At 39.9% G+C, this 23,565-nt stretch overlaps 1 protein-coding gene across 2 annotated transcripts in view; it reads left to right on the forward strand.

Annotated features, from left to right (window-relative positions):
• Positions 1-23,565, forward strand: part of jph2 (junctophilin 2) — an 81,073-nt gene that overhangs the window by 29,010 nt on the left and 28,498 nt on the right. The gene's annotated exons all lie outside the window — the stretch shown is intronic.

Consider the following 23,565-nt stretch of genomic DNA (forward strand, 5'->3'; position numbering starts at 1 on the left):
CCGGCCTGCTGGCAGGGGACGGGAGAGGCGAGGATTGGCGGAGTCAATGGTCGCGGGCGGTCAGTGTGCAGATAAGGGTCGGCGGTGGCAGGTGCGGCTTGGAAGCGGCCGAGGAAGTTGTGTGGGCCGCAGTAGGTCCGGCCTGGAAGTGGTGTGAGCTGGGGTTAGCGGGCGCTGCCAGTGGCCGGGGGAGGCGGTGTGAGCTGGCGGTGACGTGGTTAGCTGTCGGTGATGTGGTAACTAGGTTAGTCCACAATGACAGAAATCAGTTATAACAAGGTTGCTAAATTGAGAGTTTACTGTATGTAAATAGCATTAACATTTTGTTTTGTATACAAGCCAACATTGGCCAAGTGTGTAACAAAATTCACAAATCCACTAAAAAATATGGAGATATAGAATAATATTTGTTTGCATGGAATTTATGGGGCAAAAAAACAAAACGCTTTTACCACAAGCACAGATGATGCAATGTTGCATTAGGGGAAATTGCAATACAATCCGTTTTCTGCAAACTTGATTCCCTAGTAATGTGGGCGCGGCCTTTATAGTAAAGGGATCTATATAAATATGCTTTGATTGTTGAGTTCCATTCAAGCTTGGGCTGATTTAATTAAGACTCGACAAAGTGGTAATTAGATTAACTAGACAGCCTGTTGCAGAGTGCATTGACAAAGAATGCTCTGCATCACACAAAGAAGGACTCTCCACCCCATCCATGGTGGTCATACAATATGTTTTGAATCACACAGGAACAATTGGACAAAGCAAATCTGAACATAATTAACAATCTTCCTTAGTTGTTTAGATTTTCAATGTGAAGTTCTTACAAAGAATACAAACTTTGGTATAATAAACATTGTGTTACTGAGGTGACACCATTTTTCTAGAACTAAATATCTTGACAGATGAATGTAAATCAAAAGTTGGATATTCTTTGAACGGCTCTGTTGTACTTGTGGTCTGGGCAATCTCAGTGGCAGTTTTTGCTTCCCTGTGGAAGTAAAGCTGAACAATGAACTGTCACATTGGCACTGCTTTGTCTGATTGATTGCGTGGATAAATTGGTGGAGAGTTACTGAAGACTTGACTGCAACATGTGATTCAGCTGGCTTTTGTCAGTCAACAGCTCCATCTGTGGAAACATCAGATAAAGGTTAAGTTGTCTTTTGTTCTTGTATTATCGTACAATTTCTGCTCATGATGCAGACTGCCACTTGCTTCAGTGGCAGCTGCCATGTTGTCACTTCCTGCATCAACAATTTGTTAGCAATCTTAATATATTTTCTGAATCCTTGGTCAGTGTGTATTGGAGATAATTTATTTGGATTTTGGCACAGAAACCTTGTCATAGATGCGGGATAAAAGTATTATCTGTTATTATTATATGGCTGGCAACTGCCAGTCAACCAGAGGCAGATGTAATTGTTAGTTTAGTTTAGAGATGCAGCATGGTAACAGCCCCCTTTGGCCCACTGACCCAGGTTGACCATCGTAGTTCTCTGTTTTCTCACTTCTCTATTCATTACCTATAACTGTTGTGCACGCTGCTTCTTTCATTACCCAAATTGTTATGCTGCCCTCACCTGACCCCTTCCTTCCTGCTATTTAGTTTAAAGCTTGATCTATAAGCTAGATGATTTATGAATTCTCTTTCTATTAATTAATAAAGAAATCATGCAAAAAGCAATCCACCCATGGTTATTTAAATGTTAATGTTAATGACTTTGTAGTGCAGAATATAGTTCCCACCATAATGCAACAGTTCCAGAGACAAAATAAGTGTCTGCAATGAAGTAGAGGAGAATCAGGCTCCAGTATTGCTTGTGGAAGGTACACAAAAATGCTGGAGAAACTCAGCAGGTGCAGCAGCATCTATGGAGCGAAGGAAATAGGTAACGTTTCAGGCCGAAACCCTTCTTCAGACTGATTGTTCAGAAGCCTGAATACAGAGGGGAAGAAGCTAAGTGGGTCAAACTATTGCTCCCTTACACCAACGCGTGGTGGGGTTGTGTCTACAAAGCTGCATGCCTCTGTTGCTTGGTGCTCCAAGTGAGTAGAGGGATATGAATCTTCCTCATCTTCAGTAAAAAGTCTTTGTCCTCTTTATTGTGCAATGGTATGCTACAAACATATCACATGGAAGGTGTTAGATTCCAAAATGTTCAGGGACACCGTCACCTGAGAGTCATGGGTTCACAGAGCTGTAGGGCACGGAAATAGGCCCTGCGACTCTCCTTGTCCATGCCGACCAAGCTGGCAAATTGACTAGTCCCATTTGTTGGCATTTGTCCCATATCCTTCTAAGCACTTCCTCTCCATATATCTGTGCAAATGTCTTTTCAAATTTGTAATTGGATCCACTTCTATGACCTAGATCTTGTAAAGGTAGAGGACCATACTCATTGTCTCCTTTATCGCATATTTTGGTGTTGCATGCAAATTCAGTAACAGTGTTGTCCAAATCGTTAATATATCTTGCAGCAATCTGAGTCACAGGTCTCCAATGAGAAAAACAACTCTCCTCCTCTACCATTTAACTCCTTCCTCCAAGTAAATTTTGAATCCAATTGGCGAGCTTACTTTGCGTTCCATGGGATCTAACCCGCCGAACCAGCCTACTGCGAGGGACTTTGTCAAAGGACTCGATGTCCAGTGCCCTGTCCTAATCGATCATCTTAATGACCTCAATCAGATATGTGAGACAAGATTTCCCATGTACAAAGCCGTGCTGACCTGACTATGCCAAATCAATGTGTGTCTATCCAAACTTTAACTGAGGCAGACGGGGAATTGTGTGCGGCTCTGGCTACAGTAGGGGGCAATTTTTTATTACCAGCTCCTTGGAGAAGGATTATATCCTTACCATATCTCGGTTATTGGAATACAATGTTGGGATGGATTCTCGTGAACAGGACCCTTCTCCTGCTGCTCTTGTTTCTGAGAGTTTCATCTTTGTCGTGTTAGAATCGCAATATGAGACTATCAAAGCCAGTAAAGTCTAACTATTACCATATCTGCATTCATACAGAGGATTTTTTTTTAAATATAGAAGCTGTTGTAGAAAAAACACAGGAGGTAAGTTGTTTTAATATTTGCTGTTGGATCACTGGTGTTTGATGCTTGCTATGTCAGCATTTTACTTTGGTTTACAGTGCAACCAAAGTTTGTTGTACTGTGGCTTTAATATGAGCCATGGAGGGAGAAATGTGAGTGTCAACATTCGACTGGATAAAAATAGGCTTGCGTAGAAACCGGCTTCATGTTGTTTGCACTCTGAAGTAGAGATTAGATATAATGAAGTTGTGGGCAGAATGAGTTTGGATTTGAGGAACTTTAGACTGCCGTTTCCCTTGCTTGCAATGTAGCGCACTCCATAAATGTTTTAGTAAAGGGTCATGAGAGAAAATACCAAATAAAGACTAGAAACTGACTGAGTGCAGCATAGTAACAAATCACTGCCAGCTTGATAAATTTTAGGATTCCAAGAAACTTGCATGACTATTAGAACATTGAATTTTAAACTTGCATCTTTAGCTTTTTCATTATCGCTAAATCAAATGTGAAAAGTGGGGAATATTACAATGATCTAACTTATTCCTTCAAGTAATATAATTGGTGACATGTCAGGGGGGAGGGGGGGGGGGGAGATTACTAGGTGAATTGTAAACTGTTCAATAGTTGCCAAGTTTTTCTTTTTGGTCACAGTTAAAAGTTTTGCTAATTTGAGGCATTTTTTATGTGAAATCCAGCTTTATTTAAGTGAAACAACTTTATAATTAAGTTTTAAAAATAGAGTAAATGTTGAACTGTAGTATAGATTGACCAATATAAATAACATGATATACAGGACTCTTGTCAGCTCCTTCAAACTGCAGTAATACCTTCCCAGTTGATTCTCTGGTTGCTATCAAATGCCTATACTTACTTTATACAGCTAGAAATGAGCGTCTCTTTGGGCTAGTCAAGCAGGGTGAAAATGACGCACAGAATTCCTGGAGTCAGCAACAAGCCCATACTAAATAAGGCAATGCGCAAGCTAGTTTATCATAGCAATAGGAGAATGCAACAGCTGATAGTTGACATCTGCTCCTATTCCCATTTAGTACTTAGATCCACACAGTGGCATTTCGCCTTTGTAGCTCTGGTGATCAGACTGGGCAGACGCATCAGAATGCAAAGCATTCAAACGCTAGAGCCAAAATCAAGCATTTTTTATTATATTAATTGTGTTTGAACTTTTTTCCCCACAGCAGAGAGCAACATTCTTCATCAAATTAGTATTTGGATAACTATTATTTTCCATTTATTTTCACGTTGAAATGATTATAAATATTAATCAATTTATTTACTTAGTAGACACAAAGAACTAATATCTTAAAATTCGAGACGGATGCGGTCTGACTATCTCCAACACAAATACTTAGCTGACCTGAGTATTTCCAACATTTTCTACTTTTATATTAGCGTTCCAACATAAGTATTTGGACGTTTGATTTCATTATTTGTTAGTTAGCAGAAGTTTTTAAGAAGTAGAATTTTTTTTTTTTTTAAACATAATTTCTTGTTTTCAGTTTATGGATCTGAATGTAATGATAGCACCCACACAGCAGTGGAGCTGATTAAAAAAAGAAAAGGAGAAATACTGAACATCTGATACAGCTCAGTGCTGAAAATCTAGCAGCAGGACACTGGACAGAGTGGTGTTAAATTTTTCGAACACTGATGACCATTACCCCAGAATCAGCAGCTGTACATTGTATGGTGAGCCTGCAGAAAATGGAGGCACAGTTCAAATTGGTCTTGTGCTAGTAGATTCTTAGCACACTCTTGCAAAGAATCACTCAGAGAGACTGCTAATTGTACCCTGCTCACTAGAGGATGTATGTGCCCTACACTTAACAATGTATTTATCATTGTTACCAATATATGGGCCAGCACAAAATGATAGTGGATAAAATACATGCTTTGGAGATGTGTACTCCAGCACTAGAGAGGTTGCAGTAATTTAGTTTCTGCAAAATTCTACCAAGCCTTCTGTGAAATAAATGAACCATTAATAGCAAACACTCTCATGCCAGTACCCCAACTTTAAAGTTTTAAATGCAGCTCTGATACTGGGTTATGTCATCTGCATGTCCAATGCCATATTCCTAAAACTAGTACAGGGGTACTTTATTCTGAGTTCCATCATGGCAAGAAATTACCAGGAGCACTGAGAAAATCTTCAAGGATATTCTCAAAATCTCCTTGTGGGGGGGGGGGGGGGCAGCAGAAACATGACCTCCTGATTGACTAACTGACTGGGAATCCCTAATGTACCATGGAACAAAATAGTCATTTCAAGTTGGTAATTTAAATTAAACAAAAAATTAATTTAAATCTGGTTCCTATTAAATCTCTTACCCACCCCTCTTAAACCTATGTCCTTTGGTTCTTGACACCCCTACTCTGGGTGAAAGATTCTGTGCATTTACTCTGTCTATTCCTCTCATGTTCTTGTACATCTCAATAATATCACCACTCGTCCTCCTGTGCTCCAATGAATATAGTGCTAGATTACTCACTCCCTGTAACTCAAGTCCTTGAATTCTGGCAACATTCTTGAAAATCTTCTCTGCATCCATTCCAGCTTAACAACAACTTTCCTATAATAGTTTCCAAAACTGTTCACAAAACACCAGATGCGTCCTCACCAATGTCTTGTAGAACTATAACACAACCTCCCATCTTCTATCCTCAATACTCTGATTGATGAAGGCCAATCTGCCAAAAGCCTTCTTGACCACTCTATTTGCCTGTGACGCCACTTTCAAGGAACTATGTACCTGCACTTTTAGACCTTTCTGTTGTACAACACTACCCAGAGGCCTACCATTCACTGTATAGGCCCTGCCTTGATTAGATTTTGCACAATGCAACACCTCACACTTCTCTGTATTAAACTCCATCAACCATTTGTAACAATCGTCTTCACTATCTACAATACCACCCATTTTAGTATCATTTGCAAACTTACAAAATATGCTTTGTATGTTGTCATCCAAATCATTGGTATAAATGAGAACCAACAATGGGCACACCACTACTCGCAGGCCTCCAGTCCAAAAACAACTTTCCACCATCATCCTCTGCTTCCTTCCTTCCGTGAAGCCAATTTTCTATCCAGTTGGCTATCTCTCCTTGGATCCCATGCGATCTAACCTTCAAGTGGAGCATACCATGCTGAACCTTAACGAATGCCTTGCTGATGTCAGCAATTCCCTGAATAAACACTTGAAAAGTTAAATTGTGGAAGGTGACAGCAAGTAAATGGCAGCACTTTATAAGGACTTCCCCTGCAAAACACATGCTAGAGAGCCAAATACTGATTTTTAATTCAAATTCAAATTTTGGCCAGTTTAAGATAGGATTGCAAATATTATATGAAGCAAAATTCTTATCAAATATTGTGTAGAAAAGAACTGCAGATGCTGGTTTAAATCGAATGCAGATACAAAATGCTGGAGTAACTCAGTGGGACGGGCTGCATCTCTGAAGAGAAGAAATTGGTACGTTTTGGATCGAGACCCTTCTTCAGACTGATCAAGTATTCTTATCAAGTATTACTGATTACATTATAACGTATACAAATTAGCATATCCATAATGATTGAAGTAATAAGAAATACAGCAAAATTATTACTTTTTCACATTTTAAAAAACGATTTGCCAATGCAATTTAGCAAAGGCTGGATTGAATATTTAATGCCACAGTGGGGGTGAAATTTGACCTTGACTGCAGGGTAAATGAGAATTGGCAACTAATTTTATATCCTTATCCTAATTTTCCTTTCATATAGAAATTAAAATCAGGTGGCATATGAAATGAGGTTTGAATTTGATAATTGTTTTTAGATTATATAAAATGAATTCAGTGCAGCAATCTGAAAACTTGCCTGGTTGAGTTCTGAACTTTTTTTGAGAATATTTTACATTATCTGCAAATGTGAAAGTATTCACAGTTAGTTCAATCAGTTTTATTGGGAATAAATTTAAATTACCCTGCAATAACAAACCAAATATATAAAAAGTCTTAAGTCTTTTGGTGTGATTTTCAATTCAAATGAATTAATAATATGAATTAACCAATTTAAATATGATAATAATAGACATTAGCTAACTAGTAACATCACTGTTAGATGTCCAGTCTAAGAACATAATGTGCCCAGTTTAGTCCCTATAGACATGTTAGTAAATTCCTGGGCCATTAGTGACGCTATTTATGAACTGTGTGAATGTAAAGATGACGTCCTTCTGTTTGTTTCCCATAGAGAAAAACCTACAAAAGGAGATAGATGCACCAGAAATATATCCAATTAATACAATTTCCTCTTGAGTTTTTCCAACAATTTATCTAGTTGAGACTGGATGATTTGAGCCAAATTAACTTGATCTAAGTTGCTGATTTTGTGTCATCTCTCATGGCTATAGGGCTCCAGGTTAAGGATGTAAAAACAACATTAAGCTTTCATAGTTCAGAAGTTTTATTATTGTTCAAAGGAGATTCATTATGAAAATAATTCCTGTTTTTTTTTCAAGATAATACCTAGGTTGTGGGCCTTGAAAAAATGTTTTGCGTTAAATGGCAAGAAAGCATGGCAAAAAAGCAATCCTGAGATCAAGAAAGCCTTAACGATATTGCTGAATAGGAGGAATCTCCAGTCTGTTATCCTGTAACCCTGAACGCAGCACTTGAAAGATGTACCATATTGAACCTCTGTGTTCATCTCTTTCAATTTCCCAGTGGCATTGATGGAGCACATGTCATTCGTCTGGTCTATGTGATCTTTCAGATCGGGTTCATTGAGTATTGTAGGATGAAGAAATCAGAGTACCAAAGATGTGTAAACAACTTCTTGTGACTACAGACCAGTGGTATTTTACATTGTGGTATTTTTTTGATTTTGTTTGTGTTTGCAGCAACCTTAGGGATTATGGATGTGCATGGCCACATAAGTGCAATTTAAAGACCCCTTGCGTTCCTCCTTTGGCAGGGTAGAAATGGAGGGCTCTCCTGCTCCAAGTTGTTTTCCAAAGAGAAAACTTGTGTGTTCACTGGTGGCACCAACCATCCTTGATGCCAGTCTACACCAGATGTGATTGCAACCTCCAGCAGAACTCTAACAAAATTTGCCTTTTAAAACATTGCCGTAGGTACAATTTTTATAATCACAATGTGGCTTGAACTAGACACTTAAGTGTCTGCATGGTGCACAGGTACACTAGTCATACTATTTGCATTAAAAAACAGCATCTTTAATAAACATATTGTGCTTTGGTGCATAGACTGTGAACACCTGAGGTATTTAAAGTTCAGGGAGTTAAAGGCATGGTTCGTGCAAGTGGGATACTGATAGCTTGATTCATGCAGTATTGCATTTGGAATCCCTAAAGATTTCTACCTACTCAATAGTCCTTTGTGGAAGTGGCTTCAATAACAATATTTAAAAGACGTTTGTACATGTTTAGGGATAGTAAAGGTTTGTATGGGTATGGGTCCAACGCAGGCAAGTGGTACTGGCTTAGATGGGCATCTTGGATGAGAGGACCTGTTTCTGTGCTAAATGATGATGACTCTGTCTCCACACAGTCAGTGCAAGCCCTTCCAGAGTTCCTTACCACTGCCATTCCCTTTCTCAATTCTTTCATTCATTTGTTTGCCTTGTAAGTTCAGCTAAACTATGAAACCCTGATTGAAAATCGGAGAAAGAAACTGCATTCTTGCGGCAGTTCACCATGGCTTGACTGACTGGCTGGTTGTATGTTTTTTGCTGTAAATCACAGATGGTATTAAATTTATATAATGCATAAATTGCAGCTTTGAAAATAAGTTAAAGTGTCAATAAACATTCAGCAAGACCAATTTCTTAAATCCTGTGTTTATACGACACTCTGCTTAGACAACTGCTGGGAGTCTCACACCTCGGCGTTTAGTACACTCGATGATTTTTTGATTTATAAGTGAATTTCCTGATTTTGCTGTCTGAGCTGGGAGCCTCAGCCACCAAGAGTGTGCATGTCGAAGGTAAACTCATTCTGCTGTGCTTTTGTTTTAGCCAGTTCTGTTCTGGCCAAACTATCATAATCCTGCAGTCATTTCCATTTGTAGCAAATCAATCTTATTTAATATACGTCATATATTCTCATGCAAGCATAGGAAATCAATCTAATTCTGGTGTATGGCCCTCTCTGTGTGAAAACTTACTATTTCTTGTTCCCATGCTGGTTTTCCCCACTACTCCACTTTGAAACATTTTCCTTTTCACTGCTAACTTCCTGTATCTATCTCCCTGTCAAATTTAAACGTCTTCCACCCTTCCCCTGGAACATCCCATGGGACTAGTGGACCTCGCTGCAGGGCTCTGCTTTTTTTGAGGTACAATGTTTAGGATAAGAGTTGCTACTTCAGCACATCTACCTGGGAACATCACCTTTTAGTACTGCGGTTGGCTTTGCTTCTGCCGTTTGAGTTTACTTTATTTCCGAGATACTGTGTAAAGCTTTTGTTGCGTGCTAACCAGTCAGCGGAAAGACAATACACAATTACTATCGAGCCGTCCACAGTAGATATCACGGAGAGGGAATTTTTCTCATTGTTGCTGAGGTTAGACACGTGCTATTTTGATATTGGCGTCTCATTTACTTAATAATTCATTTATCTTGCTTTTGTTAATACTTTTCCAAATAAAGTTTATTTTGCCCAACTTAAATGGGTATTTTGAAATTGTAACAAATGCCCAAGAATCTGCTGTAATTTTTCACTGCCTTTTCTCCTCCTGTCAGACATTGTTAAGACTACAGTTTTTATGGTAAGATAATGCACACATGAAACCGTTTTCCAACTATTTATTTCTACATGAAGAAAAAGCAGCTGAGTGGTCTCAGTACAAATACAAATTCTGTCTCTGTGCTCTCGTGTAATTAAGTACCCATTGCTTGAATTTTTGCGCATTCTTTCAAATCTGGGTATTTTTCCAAGAAGATTGTTAAACTTGCGGCGACATTGTCCGGAAAAGTACTTGTCCTTTGACTGCTGTTCCAAATACATGGTTACAAGTGGTTCTGTTACACAATGTTATTATAAATTGTATACATTGCTGCAATATGTTGTGGTTATTAACATATTGTGTAAACATTTCTGTAATTCTGCATTATAGTAATTTAAAGAATATATTTGGTGATTTTCTCACCAACATTGTACATTCTAACATAGTGTAGACGTGTAGAAATGTAAATGAATCAGTAATAATATAACAAAATGTGAAGGAAGGAATTGCAGATGCTAGTTTAGACTGAAGATAGACACAAAAAGCTGGAATAACTCAGCAGGACAGGCAACATCTTTGGAGAGAAGGCATGGGTGAACTTTTGGGTCGAGACCTTTCTATGTAACATATGTTGTAAACTTTTCAAGCAATACAATATTAAACCACTCATACTGTAAACAAGTAATATCTTGATGTACATGGTAACCTATTTCATCTCATTATGTTACATGATGCCAGCAACAATTTAATGTGCTTCATCAACATTACTGGCATTTACTGCCATCCATAATTTACTGCCATCCAAAACAACACAAACATTTATGATGCAGTTTCATATAATTACTTAACTCTTCAGTTTCACAACTTTTTTAGCAACGCATGATCTGCACAGATCCCAGCTAAACAAAACTTTTGATTTTAACTAGACTAAGTGGTTCTTGTCACACGGGAGGCCTATTCCCCCAATGCAAACCCATTCCCCAACGCAATATTCTACCACTCACCCACTCCCCCATATTCCTGCACTCGCCCCCCCCCCCCCTGCACTGCCCCCCCCCCCCCCTACTCTTGCTTCAAAGACTTAAAAAAAAAACAATTGCCCCCTGCCTCTCCAGTTGAGTTAAGAACTTGCTGATAGGACTGAGTGCTGCTTGATTGCAACTTTGTTCGAAACTGGGCCAGCAAGGATTTTGATCCCAATAGCAATTGCCCCATCCCCCTCCTCTTGTGGTTAAAAACTTGGTGGAAGGACTGAGTGTTCCTCCCGGATTGCAACTTTGCATGGAAGTTTTGTTATAAGCTGGGGCTGCAAAGATTTAACAGTAAAAACCTTTTTAAAGTTTACTTTTTTTAAACCTTTAATTATCAATAACTTGTGAAATATAACATCAAATCTGAAGGATACTTGACAAGGGCGACAACGGGGGAAAAGCTAAGTAAGGTTCTGCAAAAAATTTAGCGCTACCGTGTACCGTTTTGGCGTAGACACACACAGATAGAAACAAGCCGGTACTTTTAATAGTAGATAGATATAGATATTCTTATCCTTTCCAAATCTGTCCATGGCTATCATCTTCCTCAATTCTCTTATCTCCAAGAACAGAGCCCACAAAAATAATCTGTGCTGGTCTAATTCTAGCCTCTTAAACAACTTTGAATTTAATTGCTGAACCATTTTCTGCCACCTTTTCCAGCGGCCAAGACCCTAACCACCAGGATTACCTTCCAAAACTCGTTACCTTCAGTGTTGGTTTTAAGGCATTAAACTATTTCTTGAATTTTTTGGATGTTAGCCTTCCTATCTATGTGATCAGGCTTTACATTTTGATCAATACCGACACTAAATGCAGATTACTACTTCAATTCTACAGCGATCTTGTTATCTAATTGCGTACCGAGTTTAAAACTCTGGTTACTCGTCAGTCTTTTAACTCTTGGCTTTGCTTGTGCTTCTCCACTACATTCTCATGCTCTCTAGATGATCAAGTATAGAACTCGAGCATAGCTTTTGTATATTGTAACACAAGTTTAATAATATACTCATAACCTTGATGAAAACAGTGAAGAATCAGAGAAACAACAGTGTTGTCTGTCCACTAGGTAATAGGATTGCCAATTTTCCTTCAATTTTCTTAATCTCCTTGTGTTAAAGCACTGATAGTTGCATGTAAAGCTTCTTTTATGGATTATTACAATTCCACTCTTCCACCCGTTGCCTTTTCTTTCGATGTAAGCCCTGGCATTGACTGTTCTTAAGCCATTTGACCGCAGAGGTCATGACTTTGGAGCTCCCCAGATATGTCAAAAGCTTTTGGATGGAAATCAAGAATTAGAAATGTGACATTCTGTTGACCTTTGCTATTGAAAGTAGGTCTGTTACTGAAGATTGCCAATTTAAATGTTATCCATTGCAGCTAAAATTAGAAAACCTTTTTTTTAAGTACAACTACAGCTTTCACTTAGTATTATTTTGGCCAGGTTGAGCTGGCCTTTGGAGCTGCTGGTGTTTAACCACTTTCAGGTAGAAATGTGTAGTGACACATGCTAGCACATATGTTGATGCTCCATCTCTTGACTTCAGACTGTGCGTGTAGGATTAATTTGTGGAATAGATGAGCAAGTTAAATCCCTATTCAGTTTTACTTAATTTATTTCATTTTATTGCCCTCAATATTATTAGCTTTTTGTTTTTTTTAATGTGTTTTAAATTGTATTGATTTTTGTTTTTCTTTTAAAAATAATTTTACAAATTTACAAATCAAGTTGAGTTTGCAAAGATTTTTAATGTTTCTAATATTTATAATGTCTTGGCTGCATTGAAAGTAGGTTTTGTCCTCATGGTTGTGAACTGTTAGGGCCACAGGGTTAAACAGCACAGATTACAGGGCTCTCGGCTCATAGATTCCACCCTACCATCAAGCACCGGTTTACACAAATCCTTTACTCATTTCATTTAATTCTCCTCCCATTCCCAAAAGTTCTCCCAGATTCTGCCAATCACCTTACATGAGGAGGAATTCCTTTAGCCAGAGGATGGCGAATCTGTGGAATTAATTGCCACAGCCGGCTGTGGAGGCCAAGACATTGTATATTTTTAAAGCAGAGATTGGTAGGCTCTTCATTAGGAAGGGCGTCGAAGGTTATGGGGAGAAAGCAGGAGAATGGGGTTGAGAGGGGAAAATATGTCAGCCATGTTTGAATGGCAGAGTACACTCAATGGGCCGAGTGGCCTAATTATTCTATGATATCCTGTGGCATATTAAGGCCGCAGATTAACCTACCGAACTACACATCTTTGGGATGTGTGAAAGACTACAACAGCCTGTGAAAACCCTCGCATTCACAGAGGGAACATGCAAATTGCATGCAGAAAACACCAGAGGACAAGATTGAATCCGTGTCGCAGCAGGTGTGAGGCAGCTGGTCCAAGTGCTGCACCACTGTGCTGCCATCTGTGTGGTCCTCCGCATCCGTTACTGGCATGGCCAGTGATGGACCATGGGGGGGGGGGGGGGCGGACCTGCTTAATGCACTGAATCTGATTTGCTCGGCCCTTTGTGTAATTGAACTATGTCCAAATACTGTCAGCTGTATTCTTGTTTTTATCAAGCATGTAACTGATAACATTTTAATAATTTGCCCATAAATCAAAAGAGTAATTTGGAAAAAAAATGTTTCACTTAATTCATTGTAACCAATAAGGGTAATTATTAGTTCCACCAGTGAATAGAAAGCATAAAGGCCATTAAAAATGAGCAGATCGATTATCCTTTCCATTTCACCAGTTTTGTGCTGGGAAACTGGATTATATAATGTCTGAAGAAAAGGCCTCGACCCGAAACATCACCTATTCCTTTTCTCCAGCGATACTGTCTGGCCCGCTGAGTTACTCCAGCTTTTTGTGTCTATCTTAGATAATAATAATAATAATAATAATAATTTTATTTATAGAGCACTTTAAAAACAAACATAGCTGCAACAAAGTGCTGTACATCACTAATCATTGACAAAAAAAAGTTAATACACACCAAAAATAACAATCAAAAGAAATAGTAGGAAAAGACATGTAAAATAAAGAAACATCAAAAACACCACAAACAGAAGCAAAGCCTCAGGCATGGTCAAAAGCCAGGGAGTACAAATGCGTTTTAACACTGGATTTGAAGATGGACAGTGAGGGGGCCTGTCTGATGTGCAGCGGCAGGGTGTTCCAGAGTGCCGGAGCAGCAACAGAGAAGGCTCTATCCCCTCTGAGCCTCCGACTAGACCTCGGTACCTCCAGGAGCAGCTGACCAGCTGACCTGAGGGACCGGGCAGGAGTGTATGGGTGGAGCAGCTCAGAGAGGTAAGGCGGGGCGAGCCCATTCAGAGATTTAAAAACAAATAACAGTAACTTAAAATGAACCCGAAAGTGCACCGGGAGCCAGTGTAGGGAGGCCAGAATTGGCGATATGTGCTCCCTCTTTCGAGTCCCTGTTAAAAGGCGAGCAGCAGCATTCTGAACCAACTGGAGACGAGCCAGTGAAGAACGAGCAACACCAAAATAGAGCGCGTTACAGTAATCCAGCCTAGATGTAATAAAGGCATGGATTACTGTCTCAAAATGCTGCCGCTCGAGAATGGGCTTCACCTTCGCCAGCTTCCTTAGGTGAAAGAAGCTGGACTTAACCACCGCGCATATTTGGCGATCTAATTTAAAGTCACTGTCCATCCTAAAACCCAGGTTCACAACTGTTGGCTTCACGTACCTTGACAATGGACCTAAATCAACAAATGGAGGTTCACGGCAGCCATTGGGATCAAATAAAATCACCTCTGTCTTCTTTTCATTAAATCCAAGAAAGTTTAGGGCCAACCAGGACTTAATGTCATCAAAACAAGACAGAAGCGATTTTACAGAAAAGGCATCTTCCCCCCTCAGCGGCAAATAAAGCTGGGTATCATCTGCATAACAGTGGAAGGAGATGCCATGCTTTCTAAGGATGGAACCCAGAGGAAGTATGTACAGCGAGAAAAGCAGGGGCCCCAGAATCGAACCCTGTGGAACCCCATATGACAGGGGAGCGGAAGAGGATTCAAACCCAGCAAGGCTAACACACATAGTTCTGCCCGCCAGATAGGACCTGAACCATCCCAGGGCACTGTCGCAGATGCCCACTAACTGCTGTAGCCGAGATAATAAGATATTATGGTCCACCGTATCAAAGGCGGCAGACAAGTCCAGCAGGACAAGAACCACACAATCCCCAGAATCATTAGCCAGGAGGATATCGTTAAAAACCCTTAGCAATGCTGACTCCGTGCTGTGCATGGTTTTAAATCCAGACTGGAAGATCTCCCGAATATCATGCTCCTCCAGGAATAGTTTTAGCTGAGCATAAACAACTCTCTCCAGTAATTTAGAAATAAAAGGCAATTTCGAGATGGGTCTAAAATTGGCCAGAACAGATTGATCCAGGCCAGGTTTCTTAAGCAGTGGTTGCACTACCGCATGCTTAAAACTCACGGGGACAACCCCAGAACACAAGCTGCTGTTAATAATGGTAAGAACCCGACTGCCCTATACTAGAGAGAAAACCTCCTTAAAAAGATGTGGGGGGACCGCATCACAAGGAGAACCCGATGGCTTAATATGGGAAACCACATCCTTTAAATACGATATAGTCACAGGCTCAAACTTGTTGAATACCACCAGGCAAGGGACCGAAACAGAAGGGTCAGAGGCAGGTGCTGAAATGTTAGCCCTTAAGGAAACAACCTTATCAACAAAAAAGTGCAGGAAGTCATTACACATTTCAGGTGAAGCTTCCAGACAGACAGGCTGCGGGGCATTTAGAACAGAGTCAATGATTTCAAATAGCACACGAGGGTTGTTACACTTTGACACAATAATTTTAGACAGGTACTCTCTCTTGGCCTTTTTAACACTGTTTTGGTAGTGACGCCAACAGTCCCTGAGAATTTGAAGTGAAACCTGTAGCCTGTCCTTCCTCCACTTTCGCTCAGCTCTACGACACTCCCGTCGTGCTGCACGAGTCACTGCACTGAACCAGGGTTCAGGTTTAGCCCTCGGCTTCAACGATCTTAACGGAGCCACAGAGTCCAGTATAGTCCTGCATGAAGAATGAAACCACGAACTAATCTCCTCCGTACCAAGAGGAGTGGATGCAGAGGGGGCGCAGAGCTGATCGAAAGCAGCAGAGAACTTGCCAGCAGTAAAAGGGCTAAAAGACCGACAGCGCCGAGCAGACGCCACAGGCAAAATTGCTTCACAGGAGAAATTGACATCAAACAATACAGGCATATGATCTGAAAACACACTATCAGAGATTTCCAAATTCAACACAGACAAGCCATGAGAGAGAACAAGGTCCAGTGTATGTCCATGTTCGTGTGTGGGACCAGACACACACTGGACAAAATCAAAAGAGTCCACAAGGCTGAAAAAGTCCTTCACTAACGGCTTAGCAGGACAGCACACATGGATGTTAAAGTCCCCAACCAAAAGGACACGATCATAGTTGGGCACGATCCCAGCCAGAAAATCAGAGAATTCATTTACAAAGTCCTTATTATACTTGGGCGGTCGGTAGATGACCGCACAAAGCACCGGTTTGGAGCGGCCCACTTCAAATACAGTTGCTTCGAAACTGGAGAAAGAAGATGATAGAGGGCATTGCCTGCACTTAAAGTTATTTGTATAAACAGCCGCTGTTCCTCCTCCACGGCCCGATATCCGCGGTGAGTTGAAATAAGAGCAGCCAGCCGGTAATAGCTCAACAAGAGCGCTGCACTCACCTGGACCCATCCAAGTCTCAGTCACACAGAGGAAATCCAGTCCACGTGAGCAGAAGAAATCCCTCAGTATAAAAGTCTTGTTTGCCAGGGATCTGGCGTTCACTAAACCGATCCTGGAGGGGGATGGACTCACCAGATCAGCTGATCGCTGAGCCCGGTGCAGAGTCCTCAGGTTCCGGGGATTCACCCCGCGGTGGCGGGGCCGAGGAGAGCATGGGAGGCGTGGCCCGTCTCGCCGCAGCTCCTGAGCATAGGAAGGGGTGGGGGCGAAGGGACCCACCCGGAAGAGTTGGTGTACCAGGTGACCTCCTTCGTTCCTCCTACCGAGACGGTGAGCCAAGCCAGTTCTCCGTGCTGCAGCAGGTGGACAGTGCTCCCGATCGTTGGGGAGGAGATTGTCCGTTGACAGTTGACAGTTGACAGTTGGTGAGCACCAGGCTGAAGGCTGCAGGCCCCGGAGATGTCCCTGAGCAAAGTGTTCCCGACGCTCAAGGCTTTCGAGGAGATTCCCACCTCCTGGCCCACCCAGTTTAGACTTCACCAGTCGACCGCTACGTTTGCCACGGCGACGGCGACGGCGACGCTTCCTCGGGCTTAAAACCCACTCCAGGTGAGTTTGGATTCCCAAGAGGAACGGGGGCAGTGTAGTATGTCCGCGGTAAACAAAGGCACCGACATTACGCTGAATGTCCATTAGAGATGTACGGTCGTAGACCAGCAGAGACTTTAGTTGTATAACACCAATAGAAAACACAAAAAACAGAGAGAGCAACAGACAGGCAGCCATAGACATCGGCGCCATCTTGGAATCTTAATAATAATAATAGATAATAATTAATAATACATCAGATCTAAAAATTGTTATGGTCAGTAGAATAGTCCTAATTTACACAAAGACCTTTGCTCTGTGATCTCACAAGATAATGGAGATCACAGAGTCTATTGGAGACCAGGCTGGAACTTGTGCAGGTGGGGTGAGGAAGTAATGATCATATTGGCCTTGAAATCTCCCGGTTGCATGAGGAGAGGATTTAATGGTGGGATGTTGAGTTTGGAGCTGAGTACGTGGCAGAGATTATCCAGAAGGAGAGAAAACAACAGGTTGGATGGAGTTGGGTTGGGGGTGGCGGGGGAAAGTATGGGAACATGGGAAGAGAGGAGATTATCTGGAAGTTTTAGGGGAGCAATGAAAGGTTGATTAGAGGTGAATGTGGAGGAAGATGATCAGTGCAGCCTAAAGATGTAGGTGGGGGTGGTTGGGGTTAAGGCCATCTTTAACGATAGACAGATCAAAAGAGTAACCTAAATGTACAAAATTGTGTACCTCGCACTTTCTGGCAAATAGCCAAAATAGGTGTTCGACTGTTGCTTGTCATTCTTCAAAAATTTATAATTTTTCATGCATATGACGTCAAAACAAGTGATGTTGAACTCAATTTAAACCACTATCCATGCCTAGCAACCACGTTTCTGAACTAAAATTTGTAAATTGGCCGAAATGCTCTGATATCCTGATTGGGTACAGTGATTGTTTTTTTTAAATTGTGTAACACAGAATATATTTGTACTTCTTTGTAAAAATGTGAGACTCCAGTTCTTTCCCATTCTATTTTAAATTCATAATAATTAATTGACAATTATTATAGTGAATATTATAGTTTATTTAAATAAGGACAGTGGCTCTGCTGGATATTCTGGTTCAATGAAGCCTAATATTTGCACTCGCACCAAGTTTATTGCACTTAAGATATCATTAAGTTTAGTAACTATTGGAATTGTTGTTTTCTGCTTGCTAAATATTCTTTCAACAACATGTTAATGTCTCCCAATTCTGTCATTCATTTATTAGACAATAGGTGCAGGAGTAGGCCTTTCGGCCCTTCGAGCCAGCACCAGCAAATTAGTGTTATCCTTGGCTCACTGGCAGCATGTTATTGTCAGAATTGGAAGATTGTGTGTTTAAAAACCTTTTTGGGCTGATTTTAGCCTATCGTGGAGGGAGGAGAGAGGTACACTGTTGGCGGTGCTATCTTTTTGGTGCGACGTTAAACCAATGACCCCATTATCCTTTTCAAAGAATTGCAGAAAATTATTCTACAAGCTCTGGTCATTATTTATCTCTGTCACAATCCAAGTCCGTATTCATGCTGTGAACTGATTAGCATGTCTAATTAGGCAAACAATAATTAATTTCTAATCATGACATTTTCTCTGGAGAATATATGGAATGGTCTTACCGTTTCTGAAGTTAGAAAATTTATTGCCTAGAAATTCAATTATTTGTTTCAGCAACATGCACCTTTCATGGTGTGAAGCCCGATAACTGAGGCCAAATCATTTTGTCACCCTGGAAATTCAACAGGATATTTGTACCCCTGACAGTAGAGGCACATCAGACCAGTGACCACAATGGGGTATTTGGAATCATGTTGTCTTGGGAGTGACTGCCTATCTGCACCATAACAACCCGGTCTTACTATAACACAAAATTGGGACAGATTTCTTTTCCCTAAAATTTTGGGTTGTATTCTCGTATCTATCCATTAAGAACCTATTCCGAATCCAGCTTTCTTATTTTATTGATGTGTTTGTTAAATATTTTCCTATATTTTATATTCTGTGATAATTTATTATTAGATGGTACCTCTTTTCCTTTTAAAAAAAAATTATTTTGCATTCAAGGCGCTGCTTTGATGTTTAGGAAGTTCATGCATTTTTTCTTCGCTATAATTGTTCTTGTGCCTTTATTCAATCGAGAAACATTATCTGTTGAGTTTGTTCTTTCTTGTAATGGGATATTTTTCCTGCAAACATTATTTTACATGCCGATCATTCTTATTTTCATCTCGCTTTGCTTTTCACTAACCTGACCTCCCAACCCTGTAATTCAACCCCTGCCTCCACCTCATCACCTGCTGTGAGCTTTGGAGCAGCATTCTCAACTTTTTTAATCCCCCACCCAACTTACTTAAGGAACAAAAAATCATCGGGTGTTATAGCACAGAAATGGCTTTTGGCCCACCATCCATGCCAAAGAATCAACAACTCATTTACAGATCCCCTCCCCAGGTTACAAACGCCAGACTCGTCTACAGCTCATACATTCAAACAACCATTCGGAGACCAGCGGGATGGATTTGCCGGCTGCTCCAGAGCTATATCTATCTTCTGTCATGCTGGAGCTGTTGTGTGGCAATATTTATGCATCTTGCAGAGAAATCTGAATGGCTGAGTTAAATGCCCCTATTTAACTACACCTTGCCTGTGTTCTTAGTTAAATATATTGCCAAACGGCTGCATATCCAACTTTGAACATTTTGGGTTAGGAACAGTTCTTCGGAAGGGAGCCCTATCGTAACCTTGGGAGGATGAAAACATTGAAACCAATATAACTGGATAGCTTTACCAAACTAGCTTCCCAGGTTTACTAAACTTGCCTACAGTTCCACAGACCAGCGTTCGCTCCCGACCACGGGTGAGGTTTGTACATTCATAAATGATGGGATAGTCCCTGCTTCAACTACCTCCTCTGGCATCTTGTTCCACACATCCACCACCCATTGTGTGAAAAAGTTACCCCTCAGATTCTCCCTGTGACGATCTAGGTTTTCATAGTTTTCTCCTATGATCTATTTGTTAAATGATCGACATGTAAAATCTGTTATGTGGGGGTGTGGTAGGAGAATCAAGGTTGACATTTTGGGCAATATAAGTTCACAAGTGGTTGATTTCCCCTTTTGAAATAGTCTGAGGGAAACGTAACATTGTTTGCCAACATCTACTTCTTGACGAACAACAGGACTCTTGACTGAAGCCAGCTTGTCTTTTCAGTAGGTCTTGATGATTAAGTGTTGATAATGCATGTTCGAGTGTGCTCTCAGAAATCAGTTGTTTTGCCAAGAACCATCTATCCATTACATTCTGTTCAAGTAAGCAAACCAATTTAGAATTTTAACCATTGTTAACCATTAGCACATTGTTACTATTGGCCATTTACCTTTATTTTGTATTTTCTATTTTACATTTACCTTTTTTGTTTGTATTTTCTATTTTGAAAGAGTTGAGACATTTATAATGGATTTTCCTAATAAATCCCAATTTTCTGAAAATTCAATTGGATGACTAGCTTTTATCATACATAGGATAACATTTCAAATAACTGCTCCATTAATCAAAGGAACTAATATTCCCATGTGAGCATTTCTTGCTTTATGTGGATTTCCAGCAAGGGGCAGTAAATTCTGCCAAAAAATATTCCTGTTATACCCTGTACTAGAGTGCAGTAAATTAAATTCCATCTCTGATCTCAGGCATTTTTTTAAACTTTTGAGAGTAAAGGTTTAACATTTTCTAATATGTGTTTACGATTGTTTGTCATTGAACAATCCAAATTGGGTGATAATGTCCATAATCTGGTAAGCCTTGGTGGTGATATAGCTGGGCTTTTCTATCGCATCCAAAACATTAAAAATATTTCAACAACATATTTTCTCATGAAGCTGATTATAAAATAACCCCGGTAATGGAATTTTTTTGAGGCGAACTGGATGGTTCGAGCAATATTCTTATGTAACTCCCCTCCCCTCCATCTGCACACAAGAACAAAGTGGGCTTTAAATAAATATTCCCTTGGTGCATTACATTGCCCTCTGTGAACAGTAGATATAAACTAACTCCTGGTATTTGGAATAGTTCCCACAGACTGTGGTGGAAATAGTTTTTTTGTGCTTGGATATAATTCTACCAATGTTGCTTTAATCTGTGGATCATTGCCCTCTTGTTTATTCATTGTTGTCAACCAAAGTATTTTAAAAAATATTTCTATTGACTGTAAAAATAACAAATCTATAGAGGAGGGGTACCTGGGATAATCCCCAGCTGGTTATAATATCACATGGGAATTTGGGACTTTTTTTCTATATCTGGGCAATTTATGTGACAATTTAATAAGACGTCCCACCCAACAGACTAACGACATTTTGGTTTGTCCTGAAAGTGATTTTTATTTTCCATTGCATGTAAAAATGACCTGCAGTTTAACTGTGTGGAAATAAGTGTAAGAAGACGGGTCTCAATGTGGATCACAAGGCCTATTTCTATCCTTTTAATTCAGTCTGAGATTCTGATCAATTAATCTCGGACGTATCCAATTAAAAAACAAAAAAATACTGAGCCGGGTAGTCCTTGAGTTTATTAGCTGGTCGTGTGGTGGGAAGACCAAGACTGCTGTAAGCTAGTCACCTCTGGCTATGTCTACGATTTCTGCACATATGTGGTCAAACAAGCTGAAAGTTGAATGCTGGTGAACCTGACTTCTTCCTCCACTGCTGGACTTGCCCTTTGAGTCCAGTGACAGCATTCATGTGCTGAAGAAATGGGTGGGATGTACTTTGACTTCAGCCACAAAGACATTCATTTGAATTGGGTCATTGATTTGAATTGGGTCATCGATTCGGCTTTAAAAAGATATTGTGTAGTTAAGTAATTTCATTTAATTTTAATATTGTGAATTATTTGCAGGCATTTTAATGTTTTTAAATCCCTTTGAACAGTTTTTGCTCATCGTACTGTTAGTAAAAACGGATCCAAAAGCTGTTGACAATGGTAAACTATCAAATGCTTTTACAATCTTCCGTGGCAGCACTTTTGAATTTAATGTTTGAAGTCTTCTCACTGCTATGGGGCAATTGTACCTTGCATTCATCCGTAACAAAAGGTATCTAGAGCAGACAGGCAGGTACACAAGGCTAAAAGTTTAGGGAGCAGGCCATCTAGCCCATTGTTTGTTTTATGCTGATATTATCACTGAAGGCTTGTAATAGTTGAAGGAGAAAAATTAAAGTAATTAATGTGTAACCTTTTCATTCATTATCATATTTTGGATAGTCCTATAAAGACTCCAAAAGCCAGACAGCATACATGAAAAAGAAAATTAGTTAACATTTATTTTTAGTGATTCCTTCCCCCCCCACCAAATCAGGACAAGAACATTGCAAAATAAATAATCTTTTGAAGTACAGAGAGGGTGGGGGCAGGAGAGGAGAGATGGATGGAGAAGAACCAAATTAGGGAGGAAAATAGATTGTGTTTAGAGGTATTAGTTCAAAATGATAATGGTTGTAATGGCACATGAAGATGAAAGAGACCAGCCTGGTGGAGATGTCATGGAAAGAAGTAAAATGAACCCGTAAATTACCATAAGATAGTATTATGAATGCTGAAAATATGAATTATTCCCCATTTTTCTCTCCTCAAATGTTATCGAGCCTGCTGCATTTTTACAATTTTTTAAATTTCATATTTCATAATTCTCATTATTTTGTATACTTATTTTTTCTAATCAAATATCCATTACATTAACTTTTTACAAGCACCTTTCAGATATCATATCTATCCAACTTTTTCCATCTGATGTATGAACTCTGAAAGCTGCCAGACTTAGCCTGACATTGCAAAATTTAGAGTCTGAATTCAAACAGACTGAATGTATATACTCAATGGGATAATAGTTCTTCTGTCATTCATCACTAATGCGATGTAGAGGGGCTATGTGCAAAGTATAACCTGCCCCCACAGCATGTACTCAGCTAGGAGAAGGCTTCAAGCATCAACATAGAATAAGCCTTCAAACCTGTTCAACCACTTAATGAGATCCTTGATGATATTTAGCGTAATTCCAGAAACTATCCTTTACCACGTAATCACTAAATACCTCCTCAGGAAGAAAAAATCCATCAATCGCCAATCTTAAAATTAACAAATGATCTAGCATCATGTTGACCTCGAGCTATTTAAAAATGTAACAATAAAGTTGTGAAAGAAAAATTAGGCAAACTTTTATTCATGAAAGAGGACAATGAATGATTAAAGCTACATGACCTCCAAGTTGCCATTTTATGACTGTATAAAAATATTTTGACTGGCCTGACATGCATAAAGTTTGTAAGTGTCACTGCACC

The sequence above is a fragment of the Leucoraja erinacea genome, chromosome 21 (genome assembly GCF_028641065.1).
Source record: "Leucoraja erinacea ecotype New England chromosome 21, Leri_hhj_1, whole genome shotgun sequence".
Classification (NCBI taxonomy): Eukaryota; Metazoa; Chordata; class Chondrichthyes; order Rajiformes; family Rajidae; genus Leucoraja; species Leucoraja erinaceus.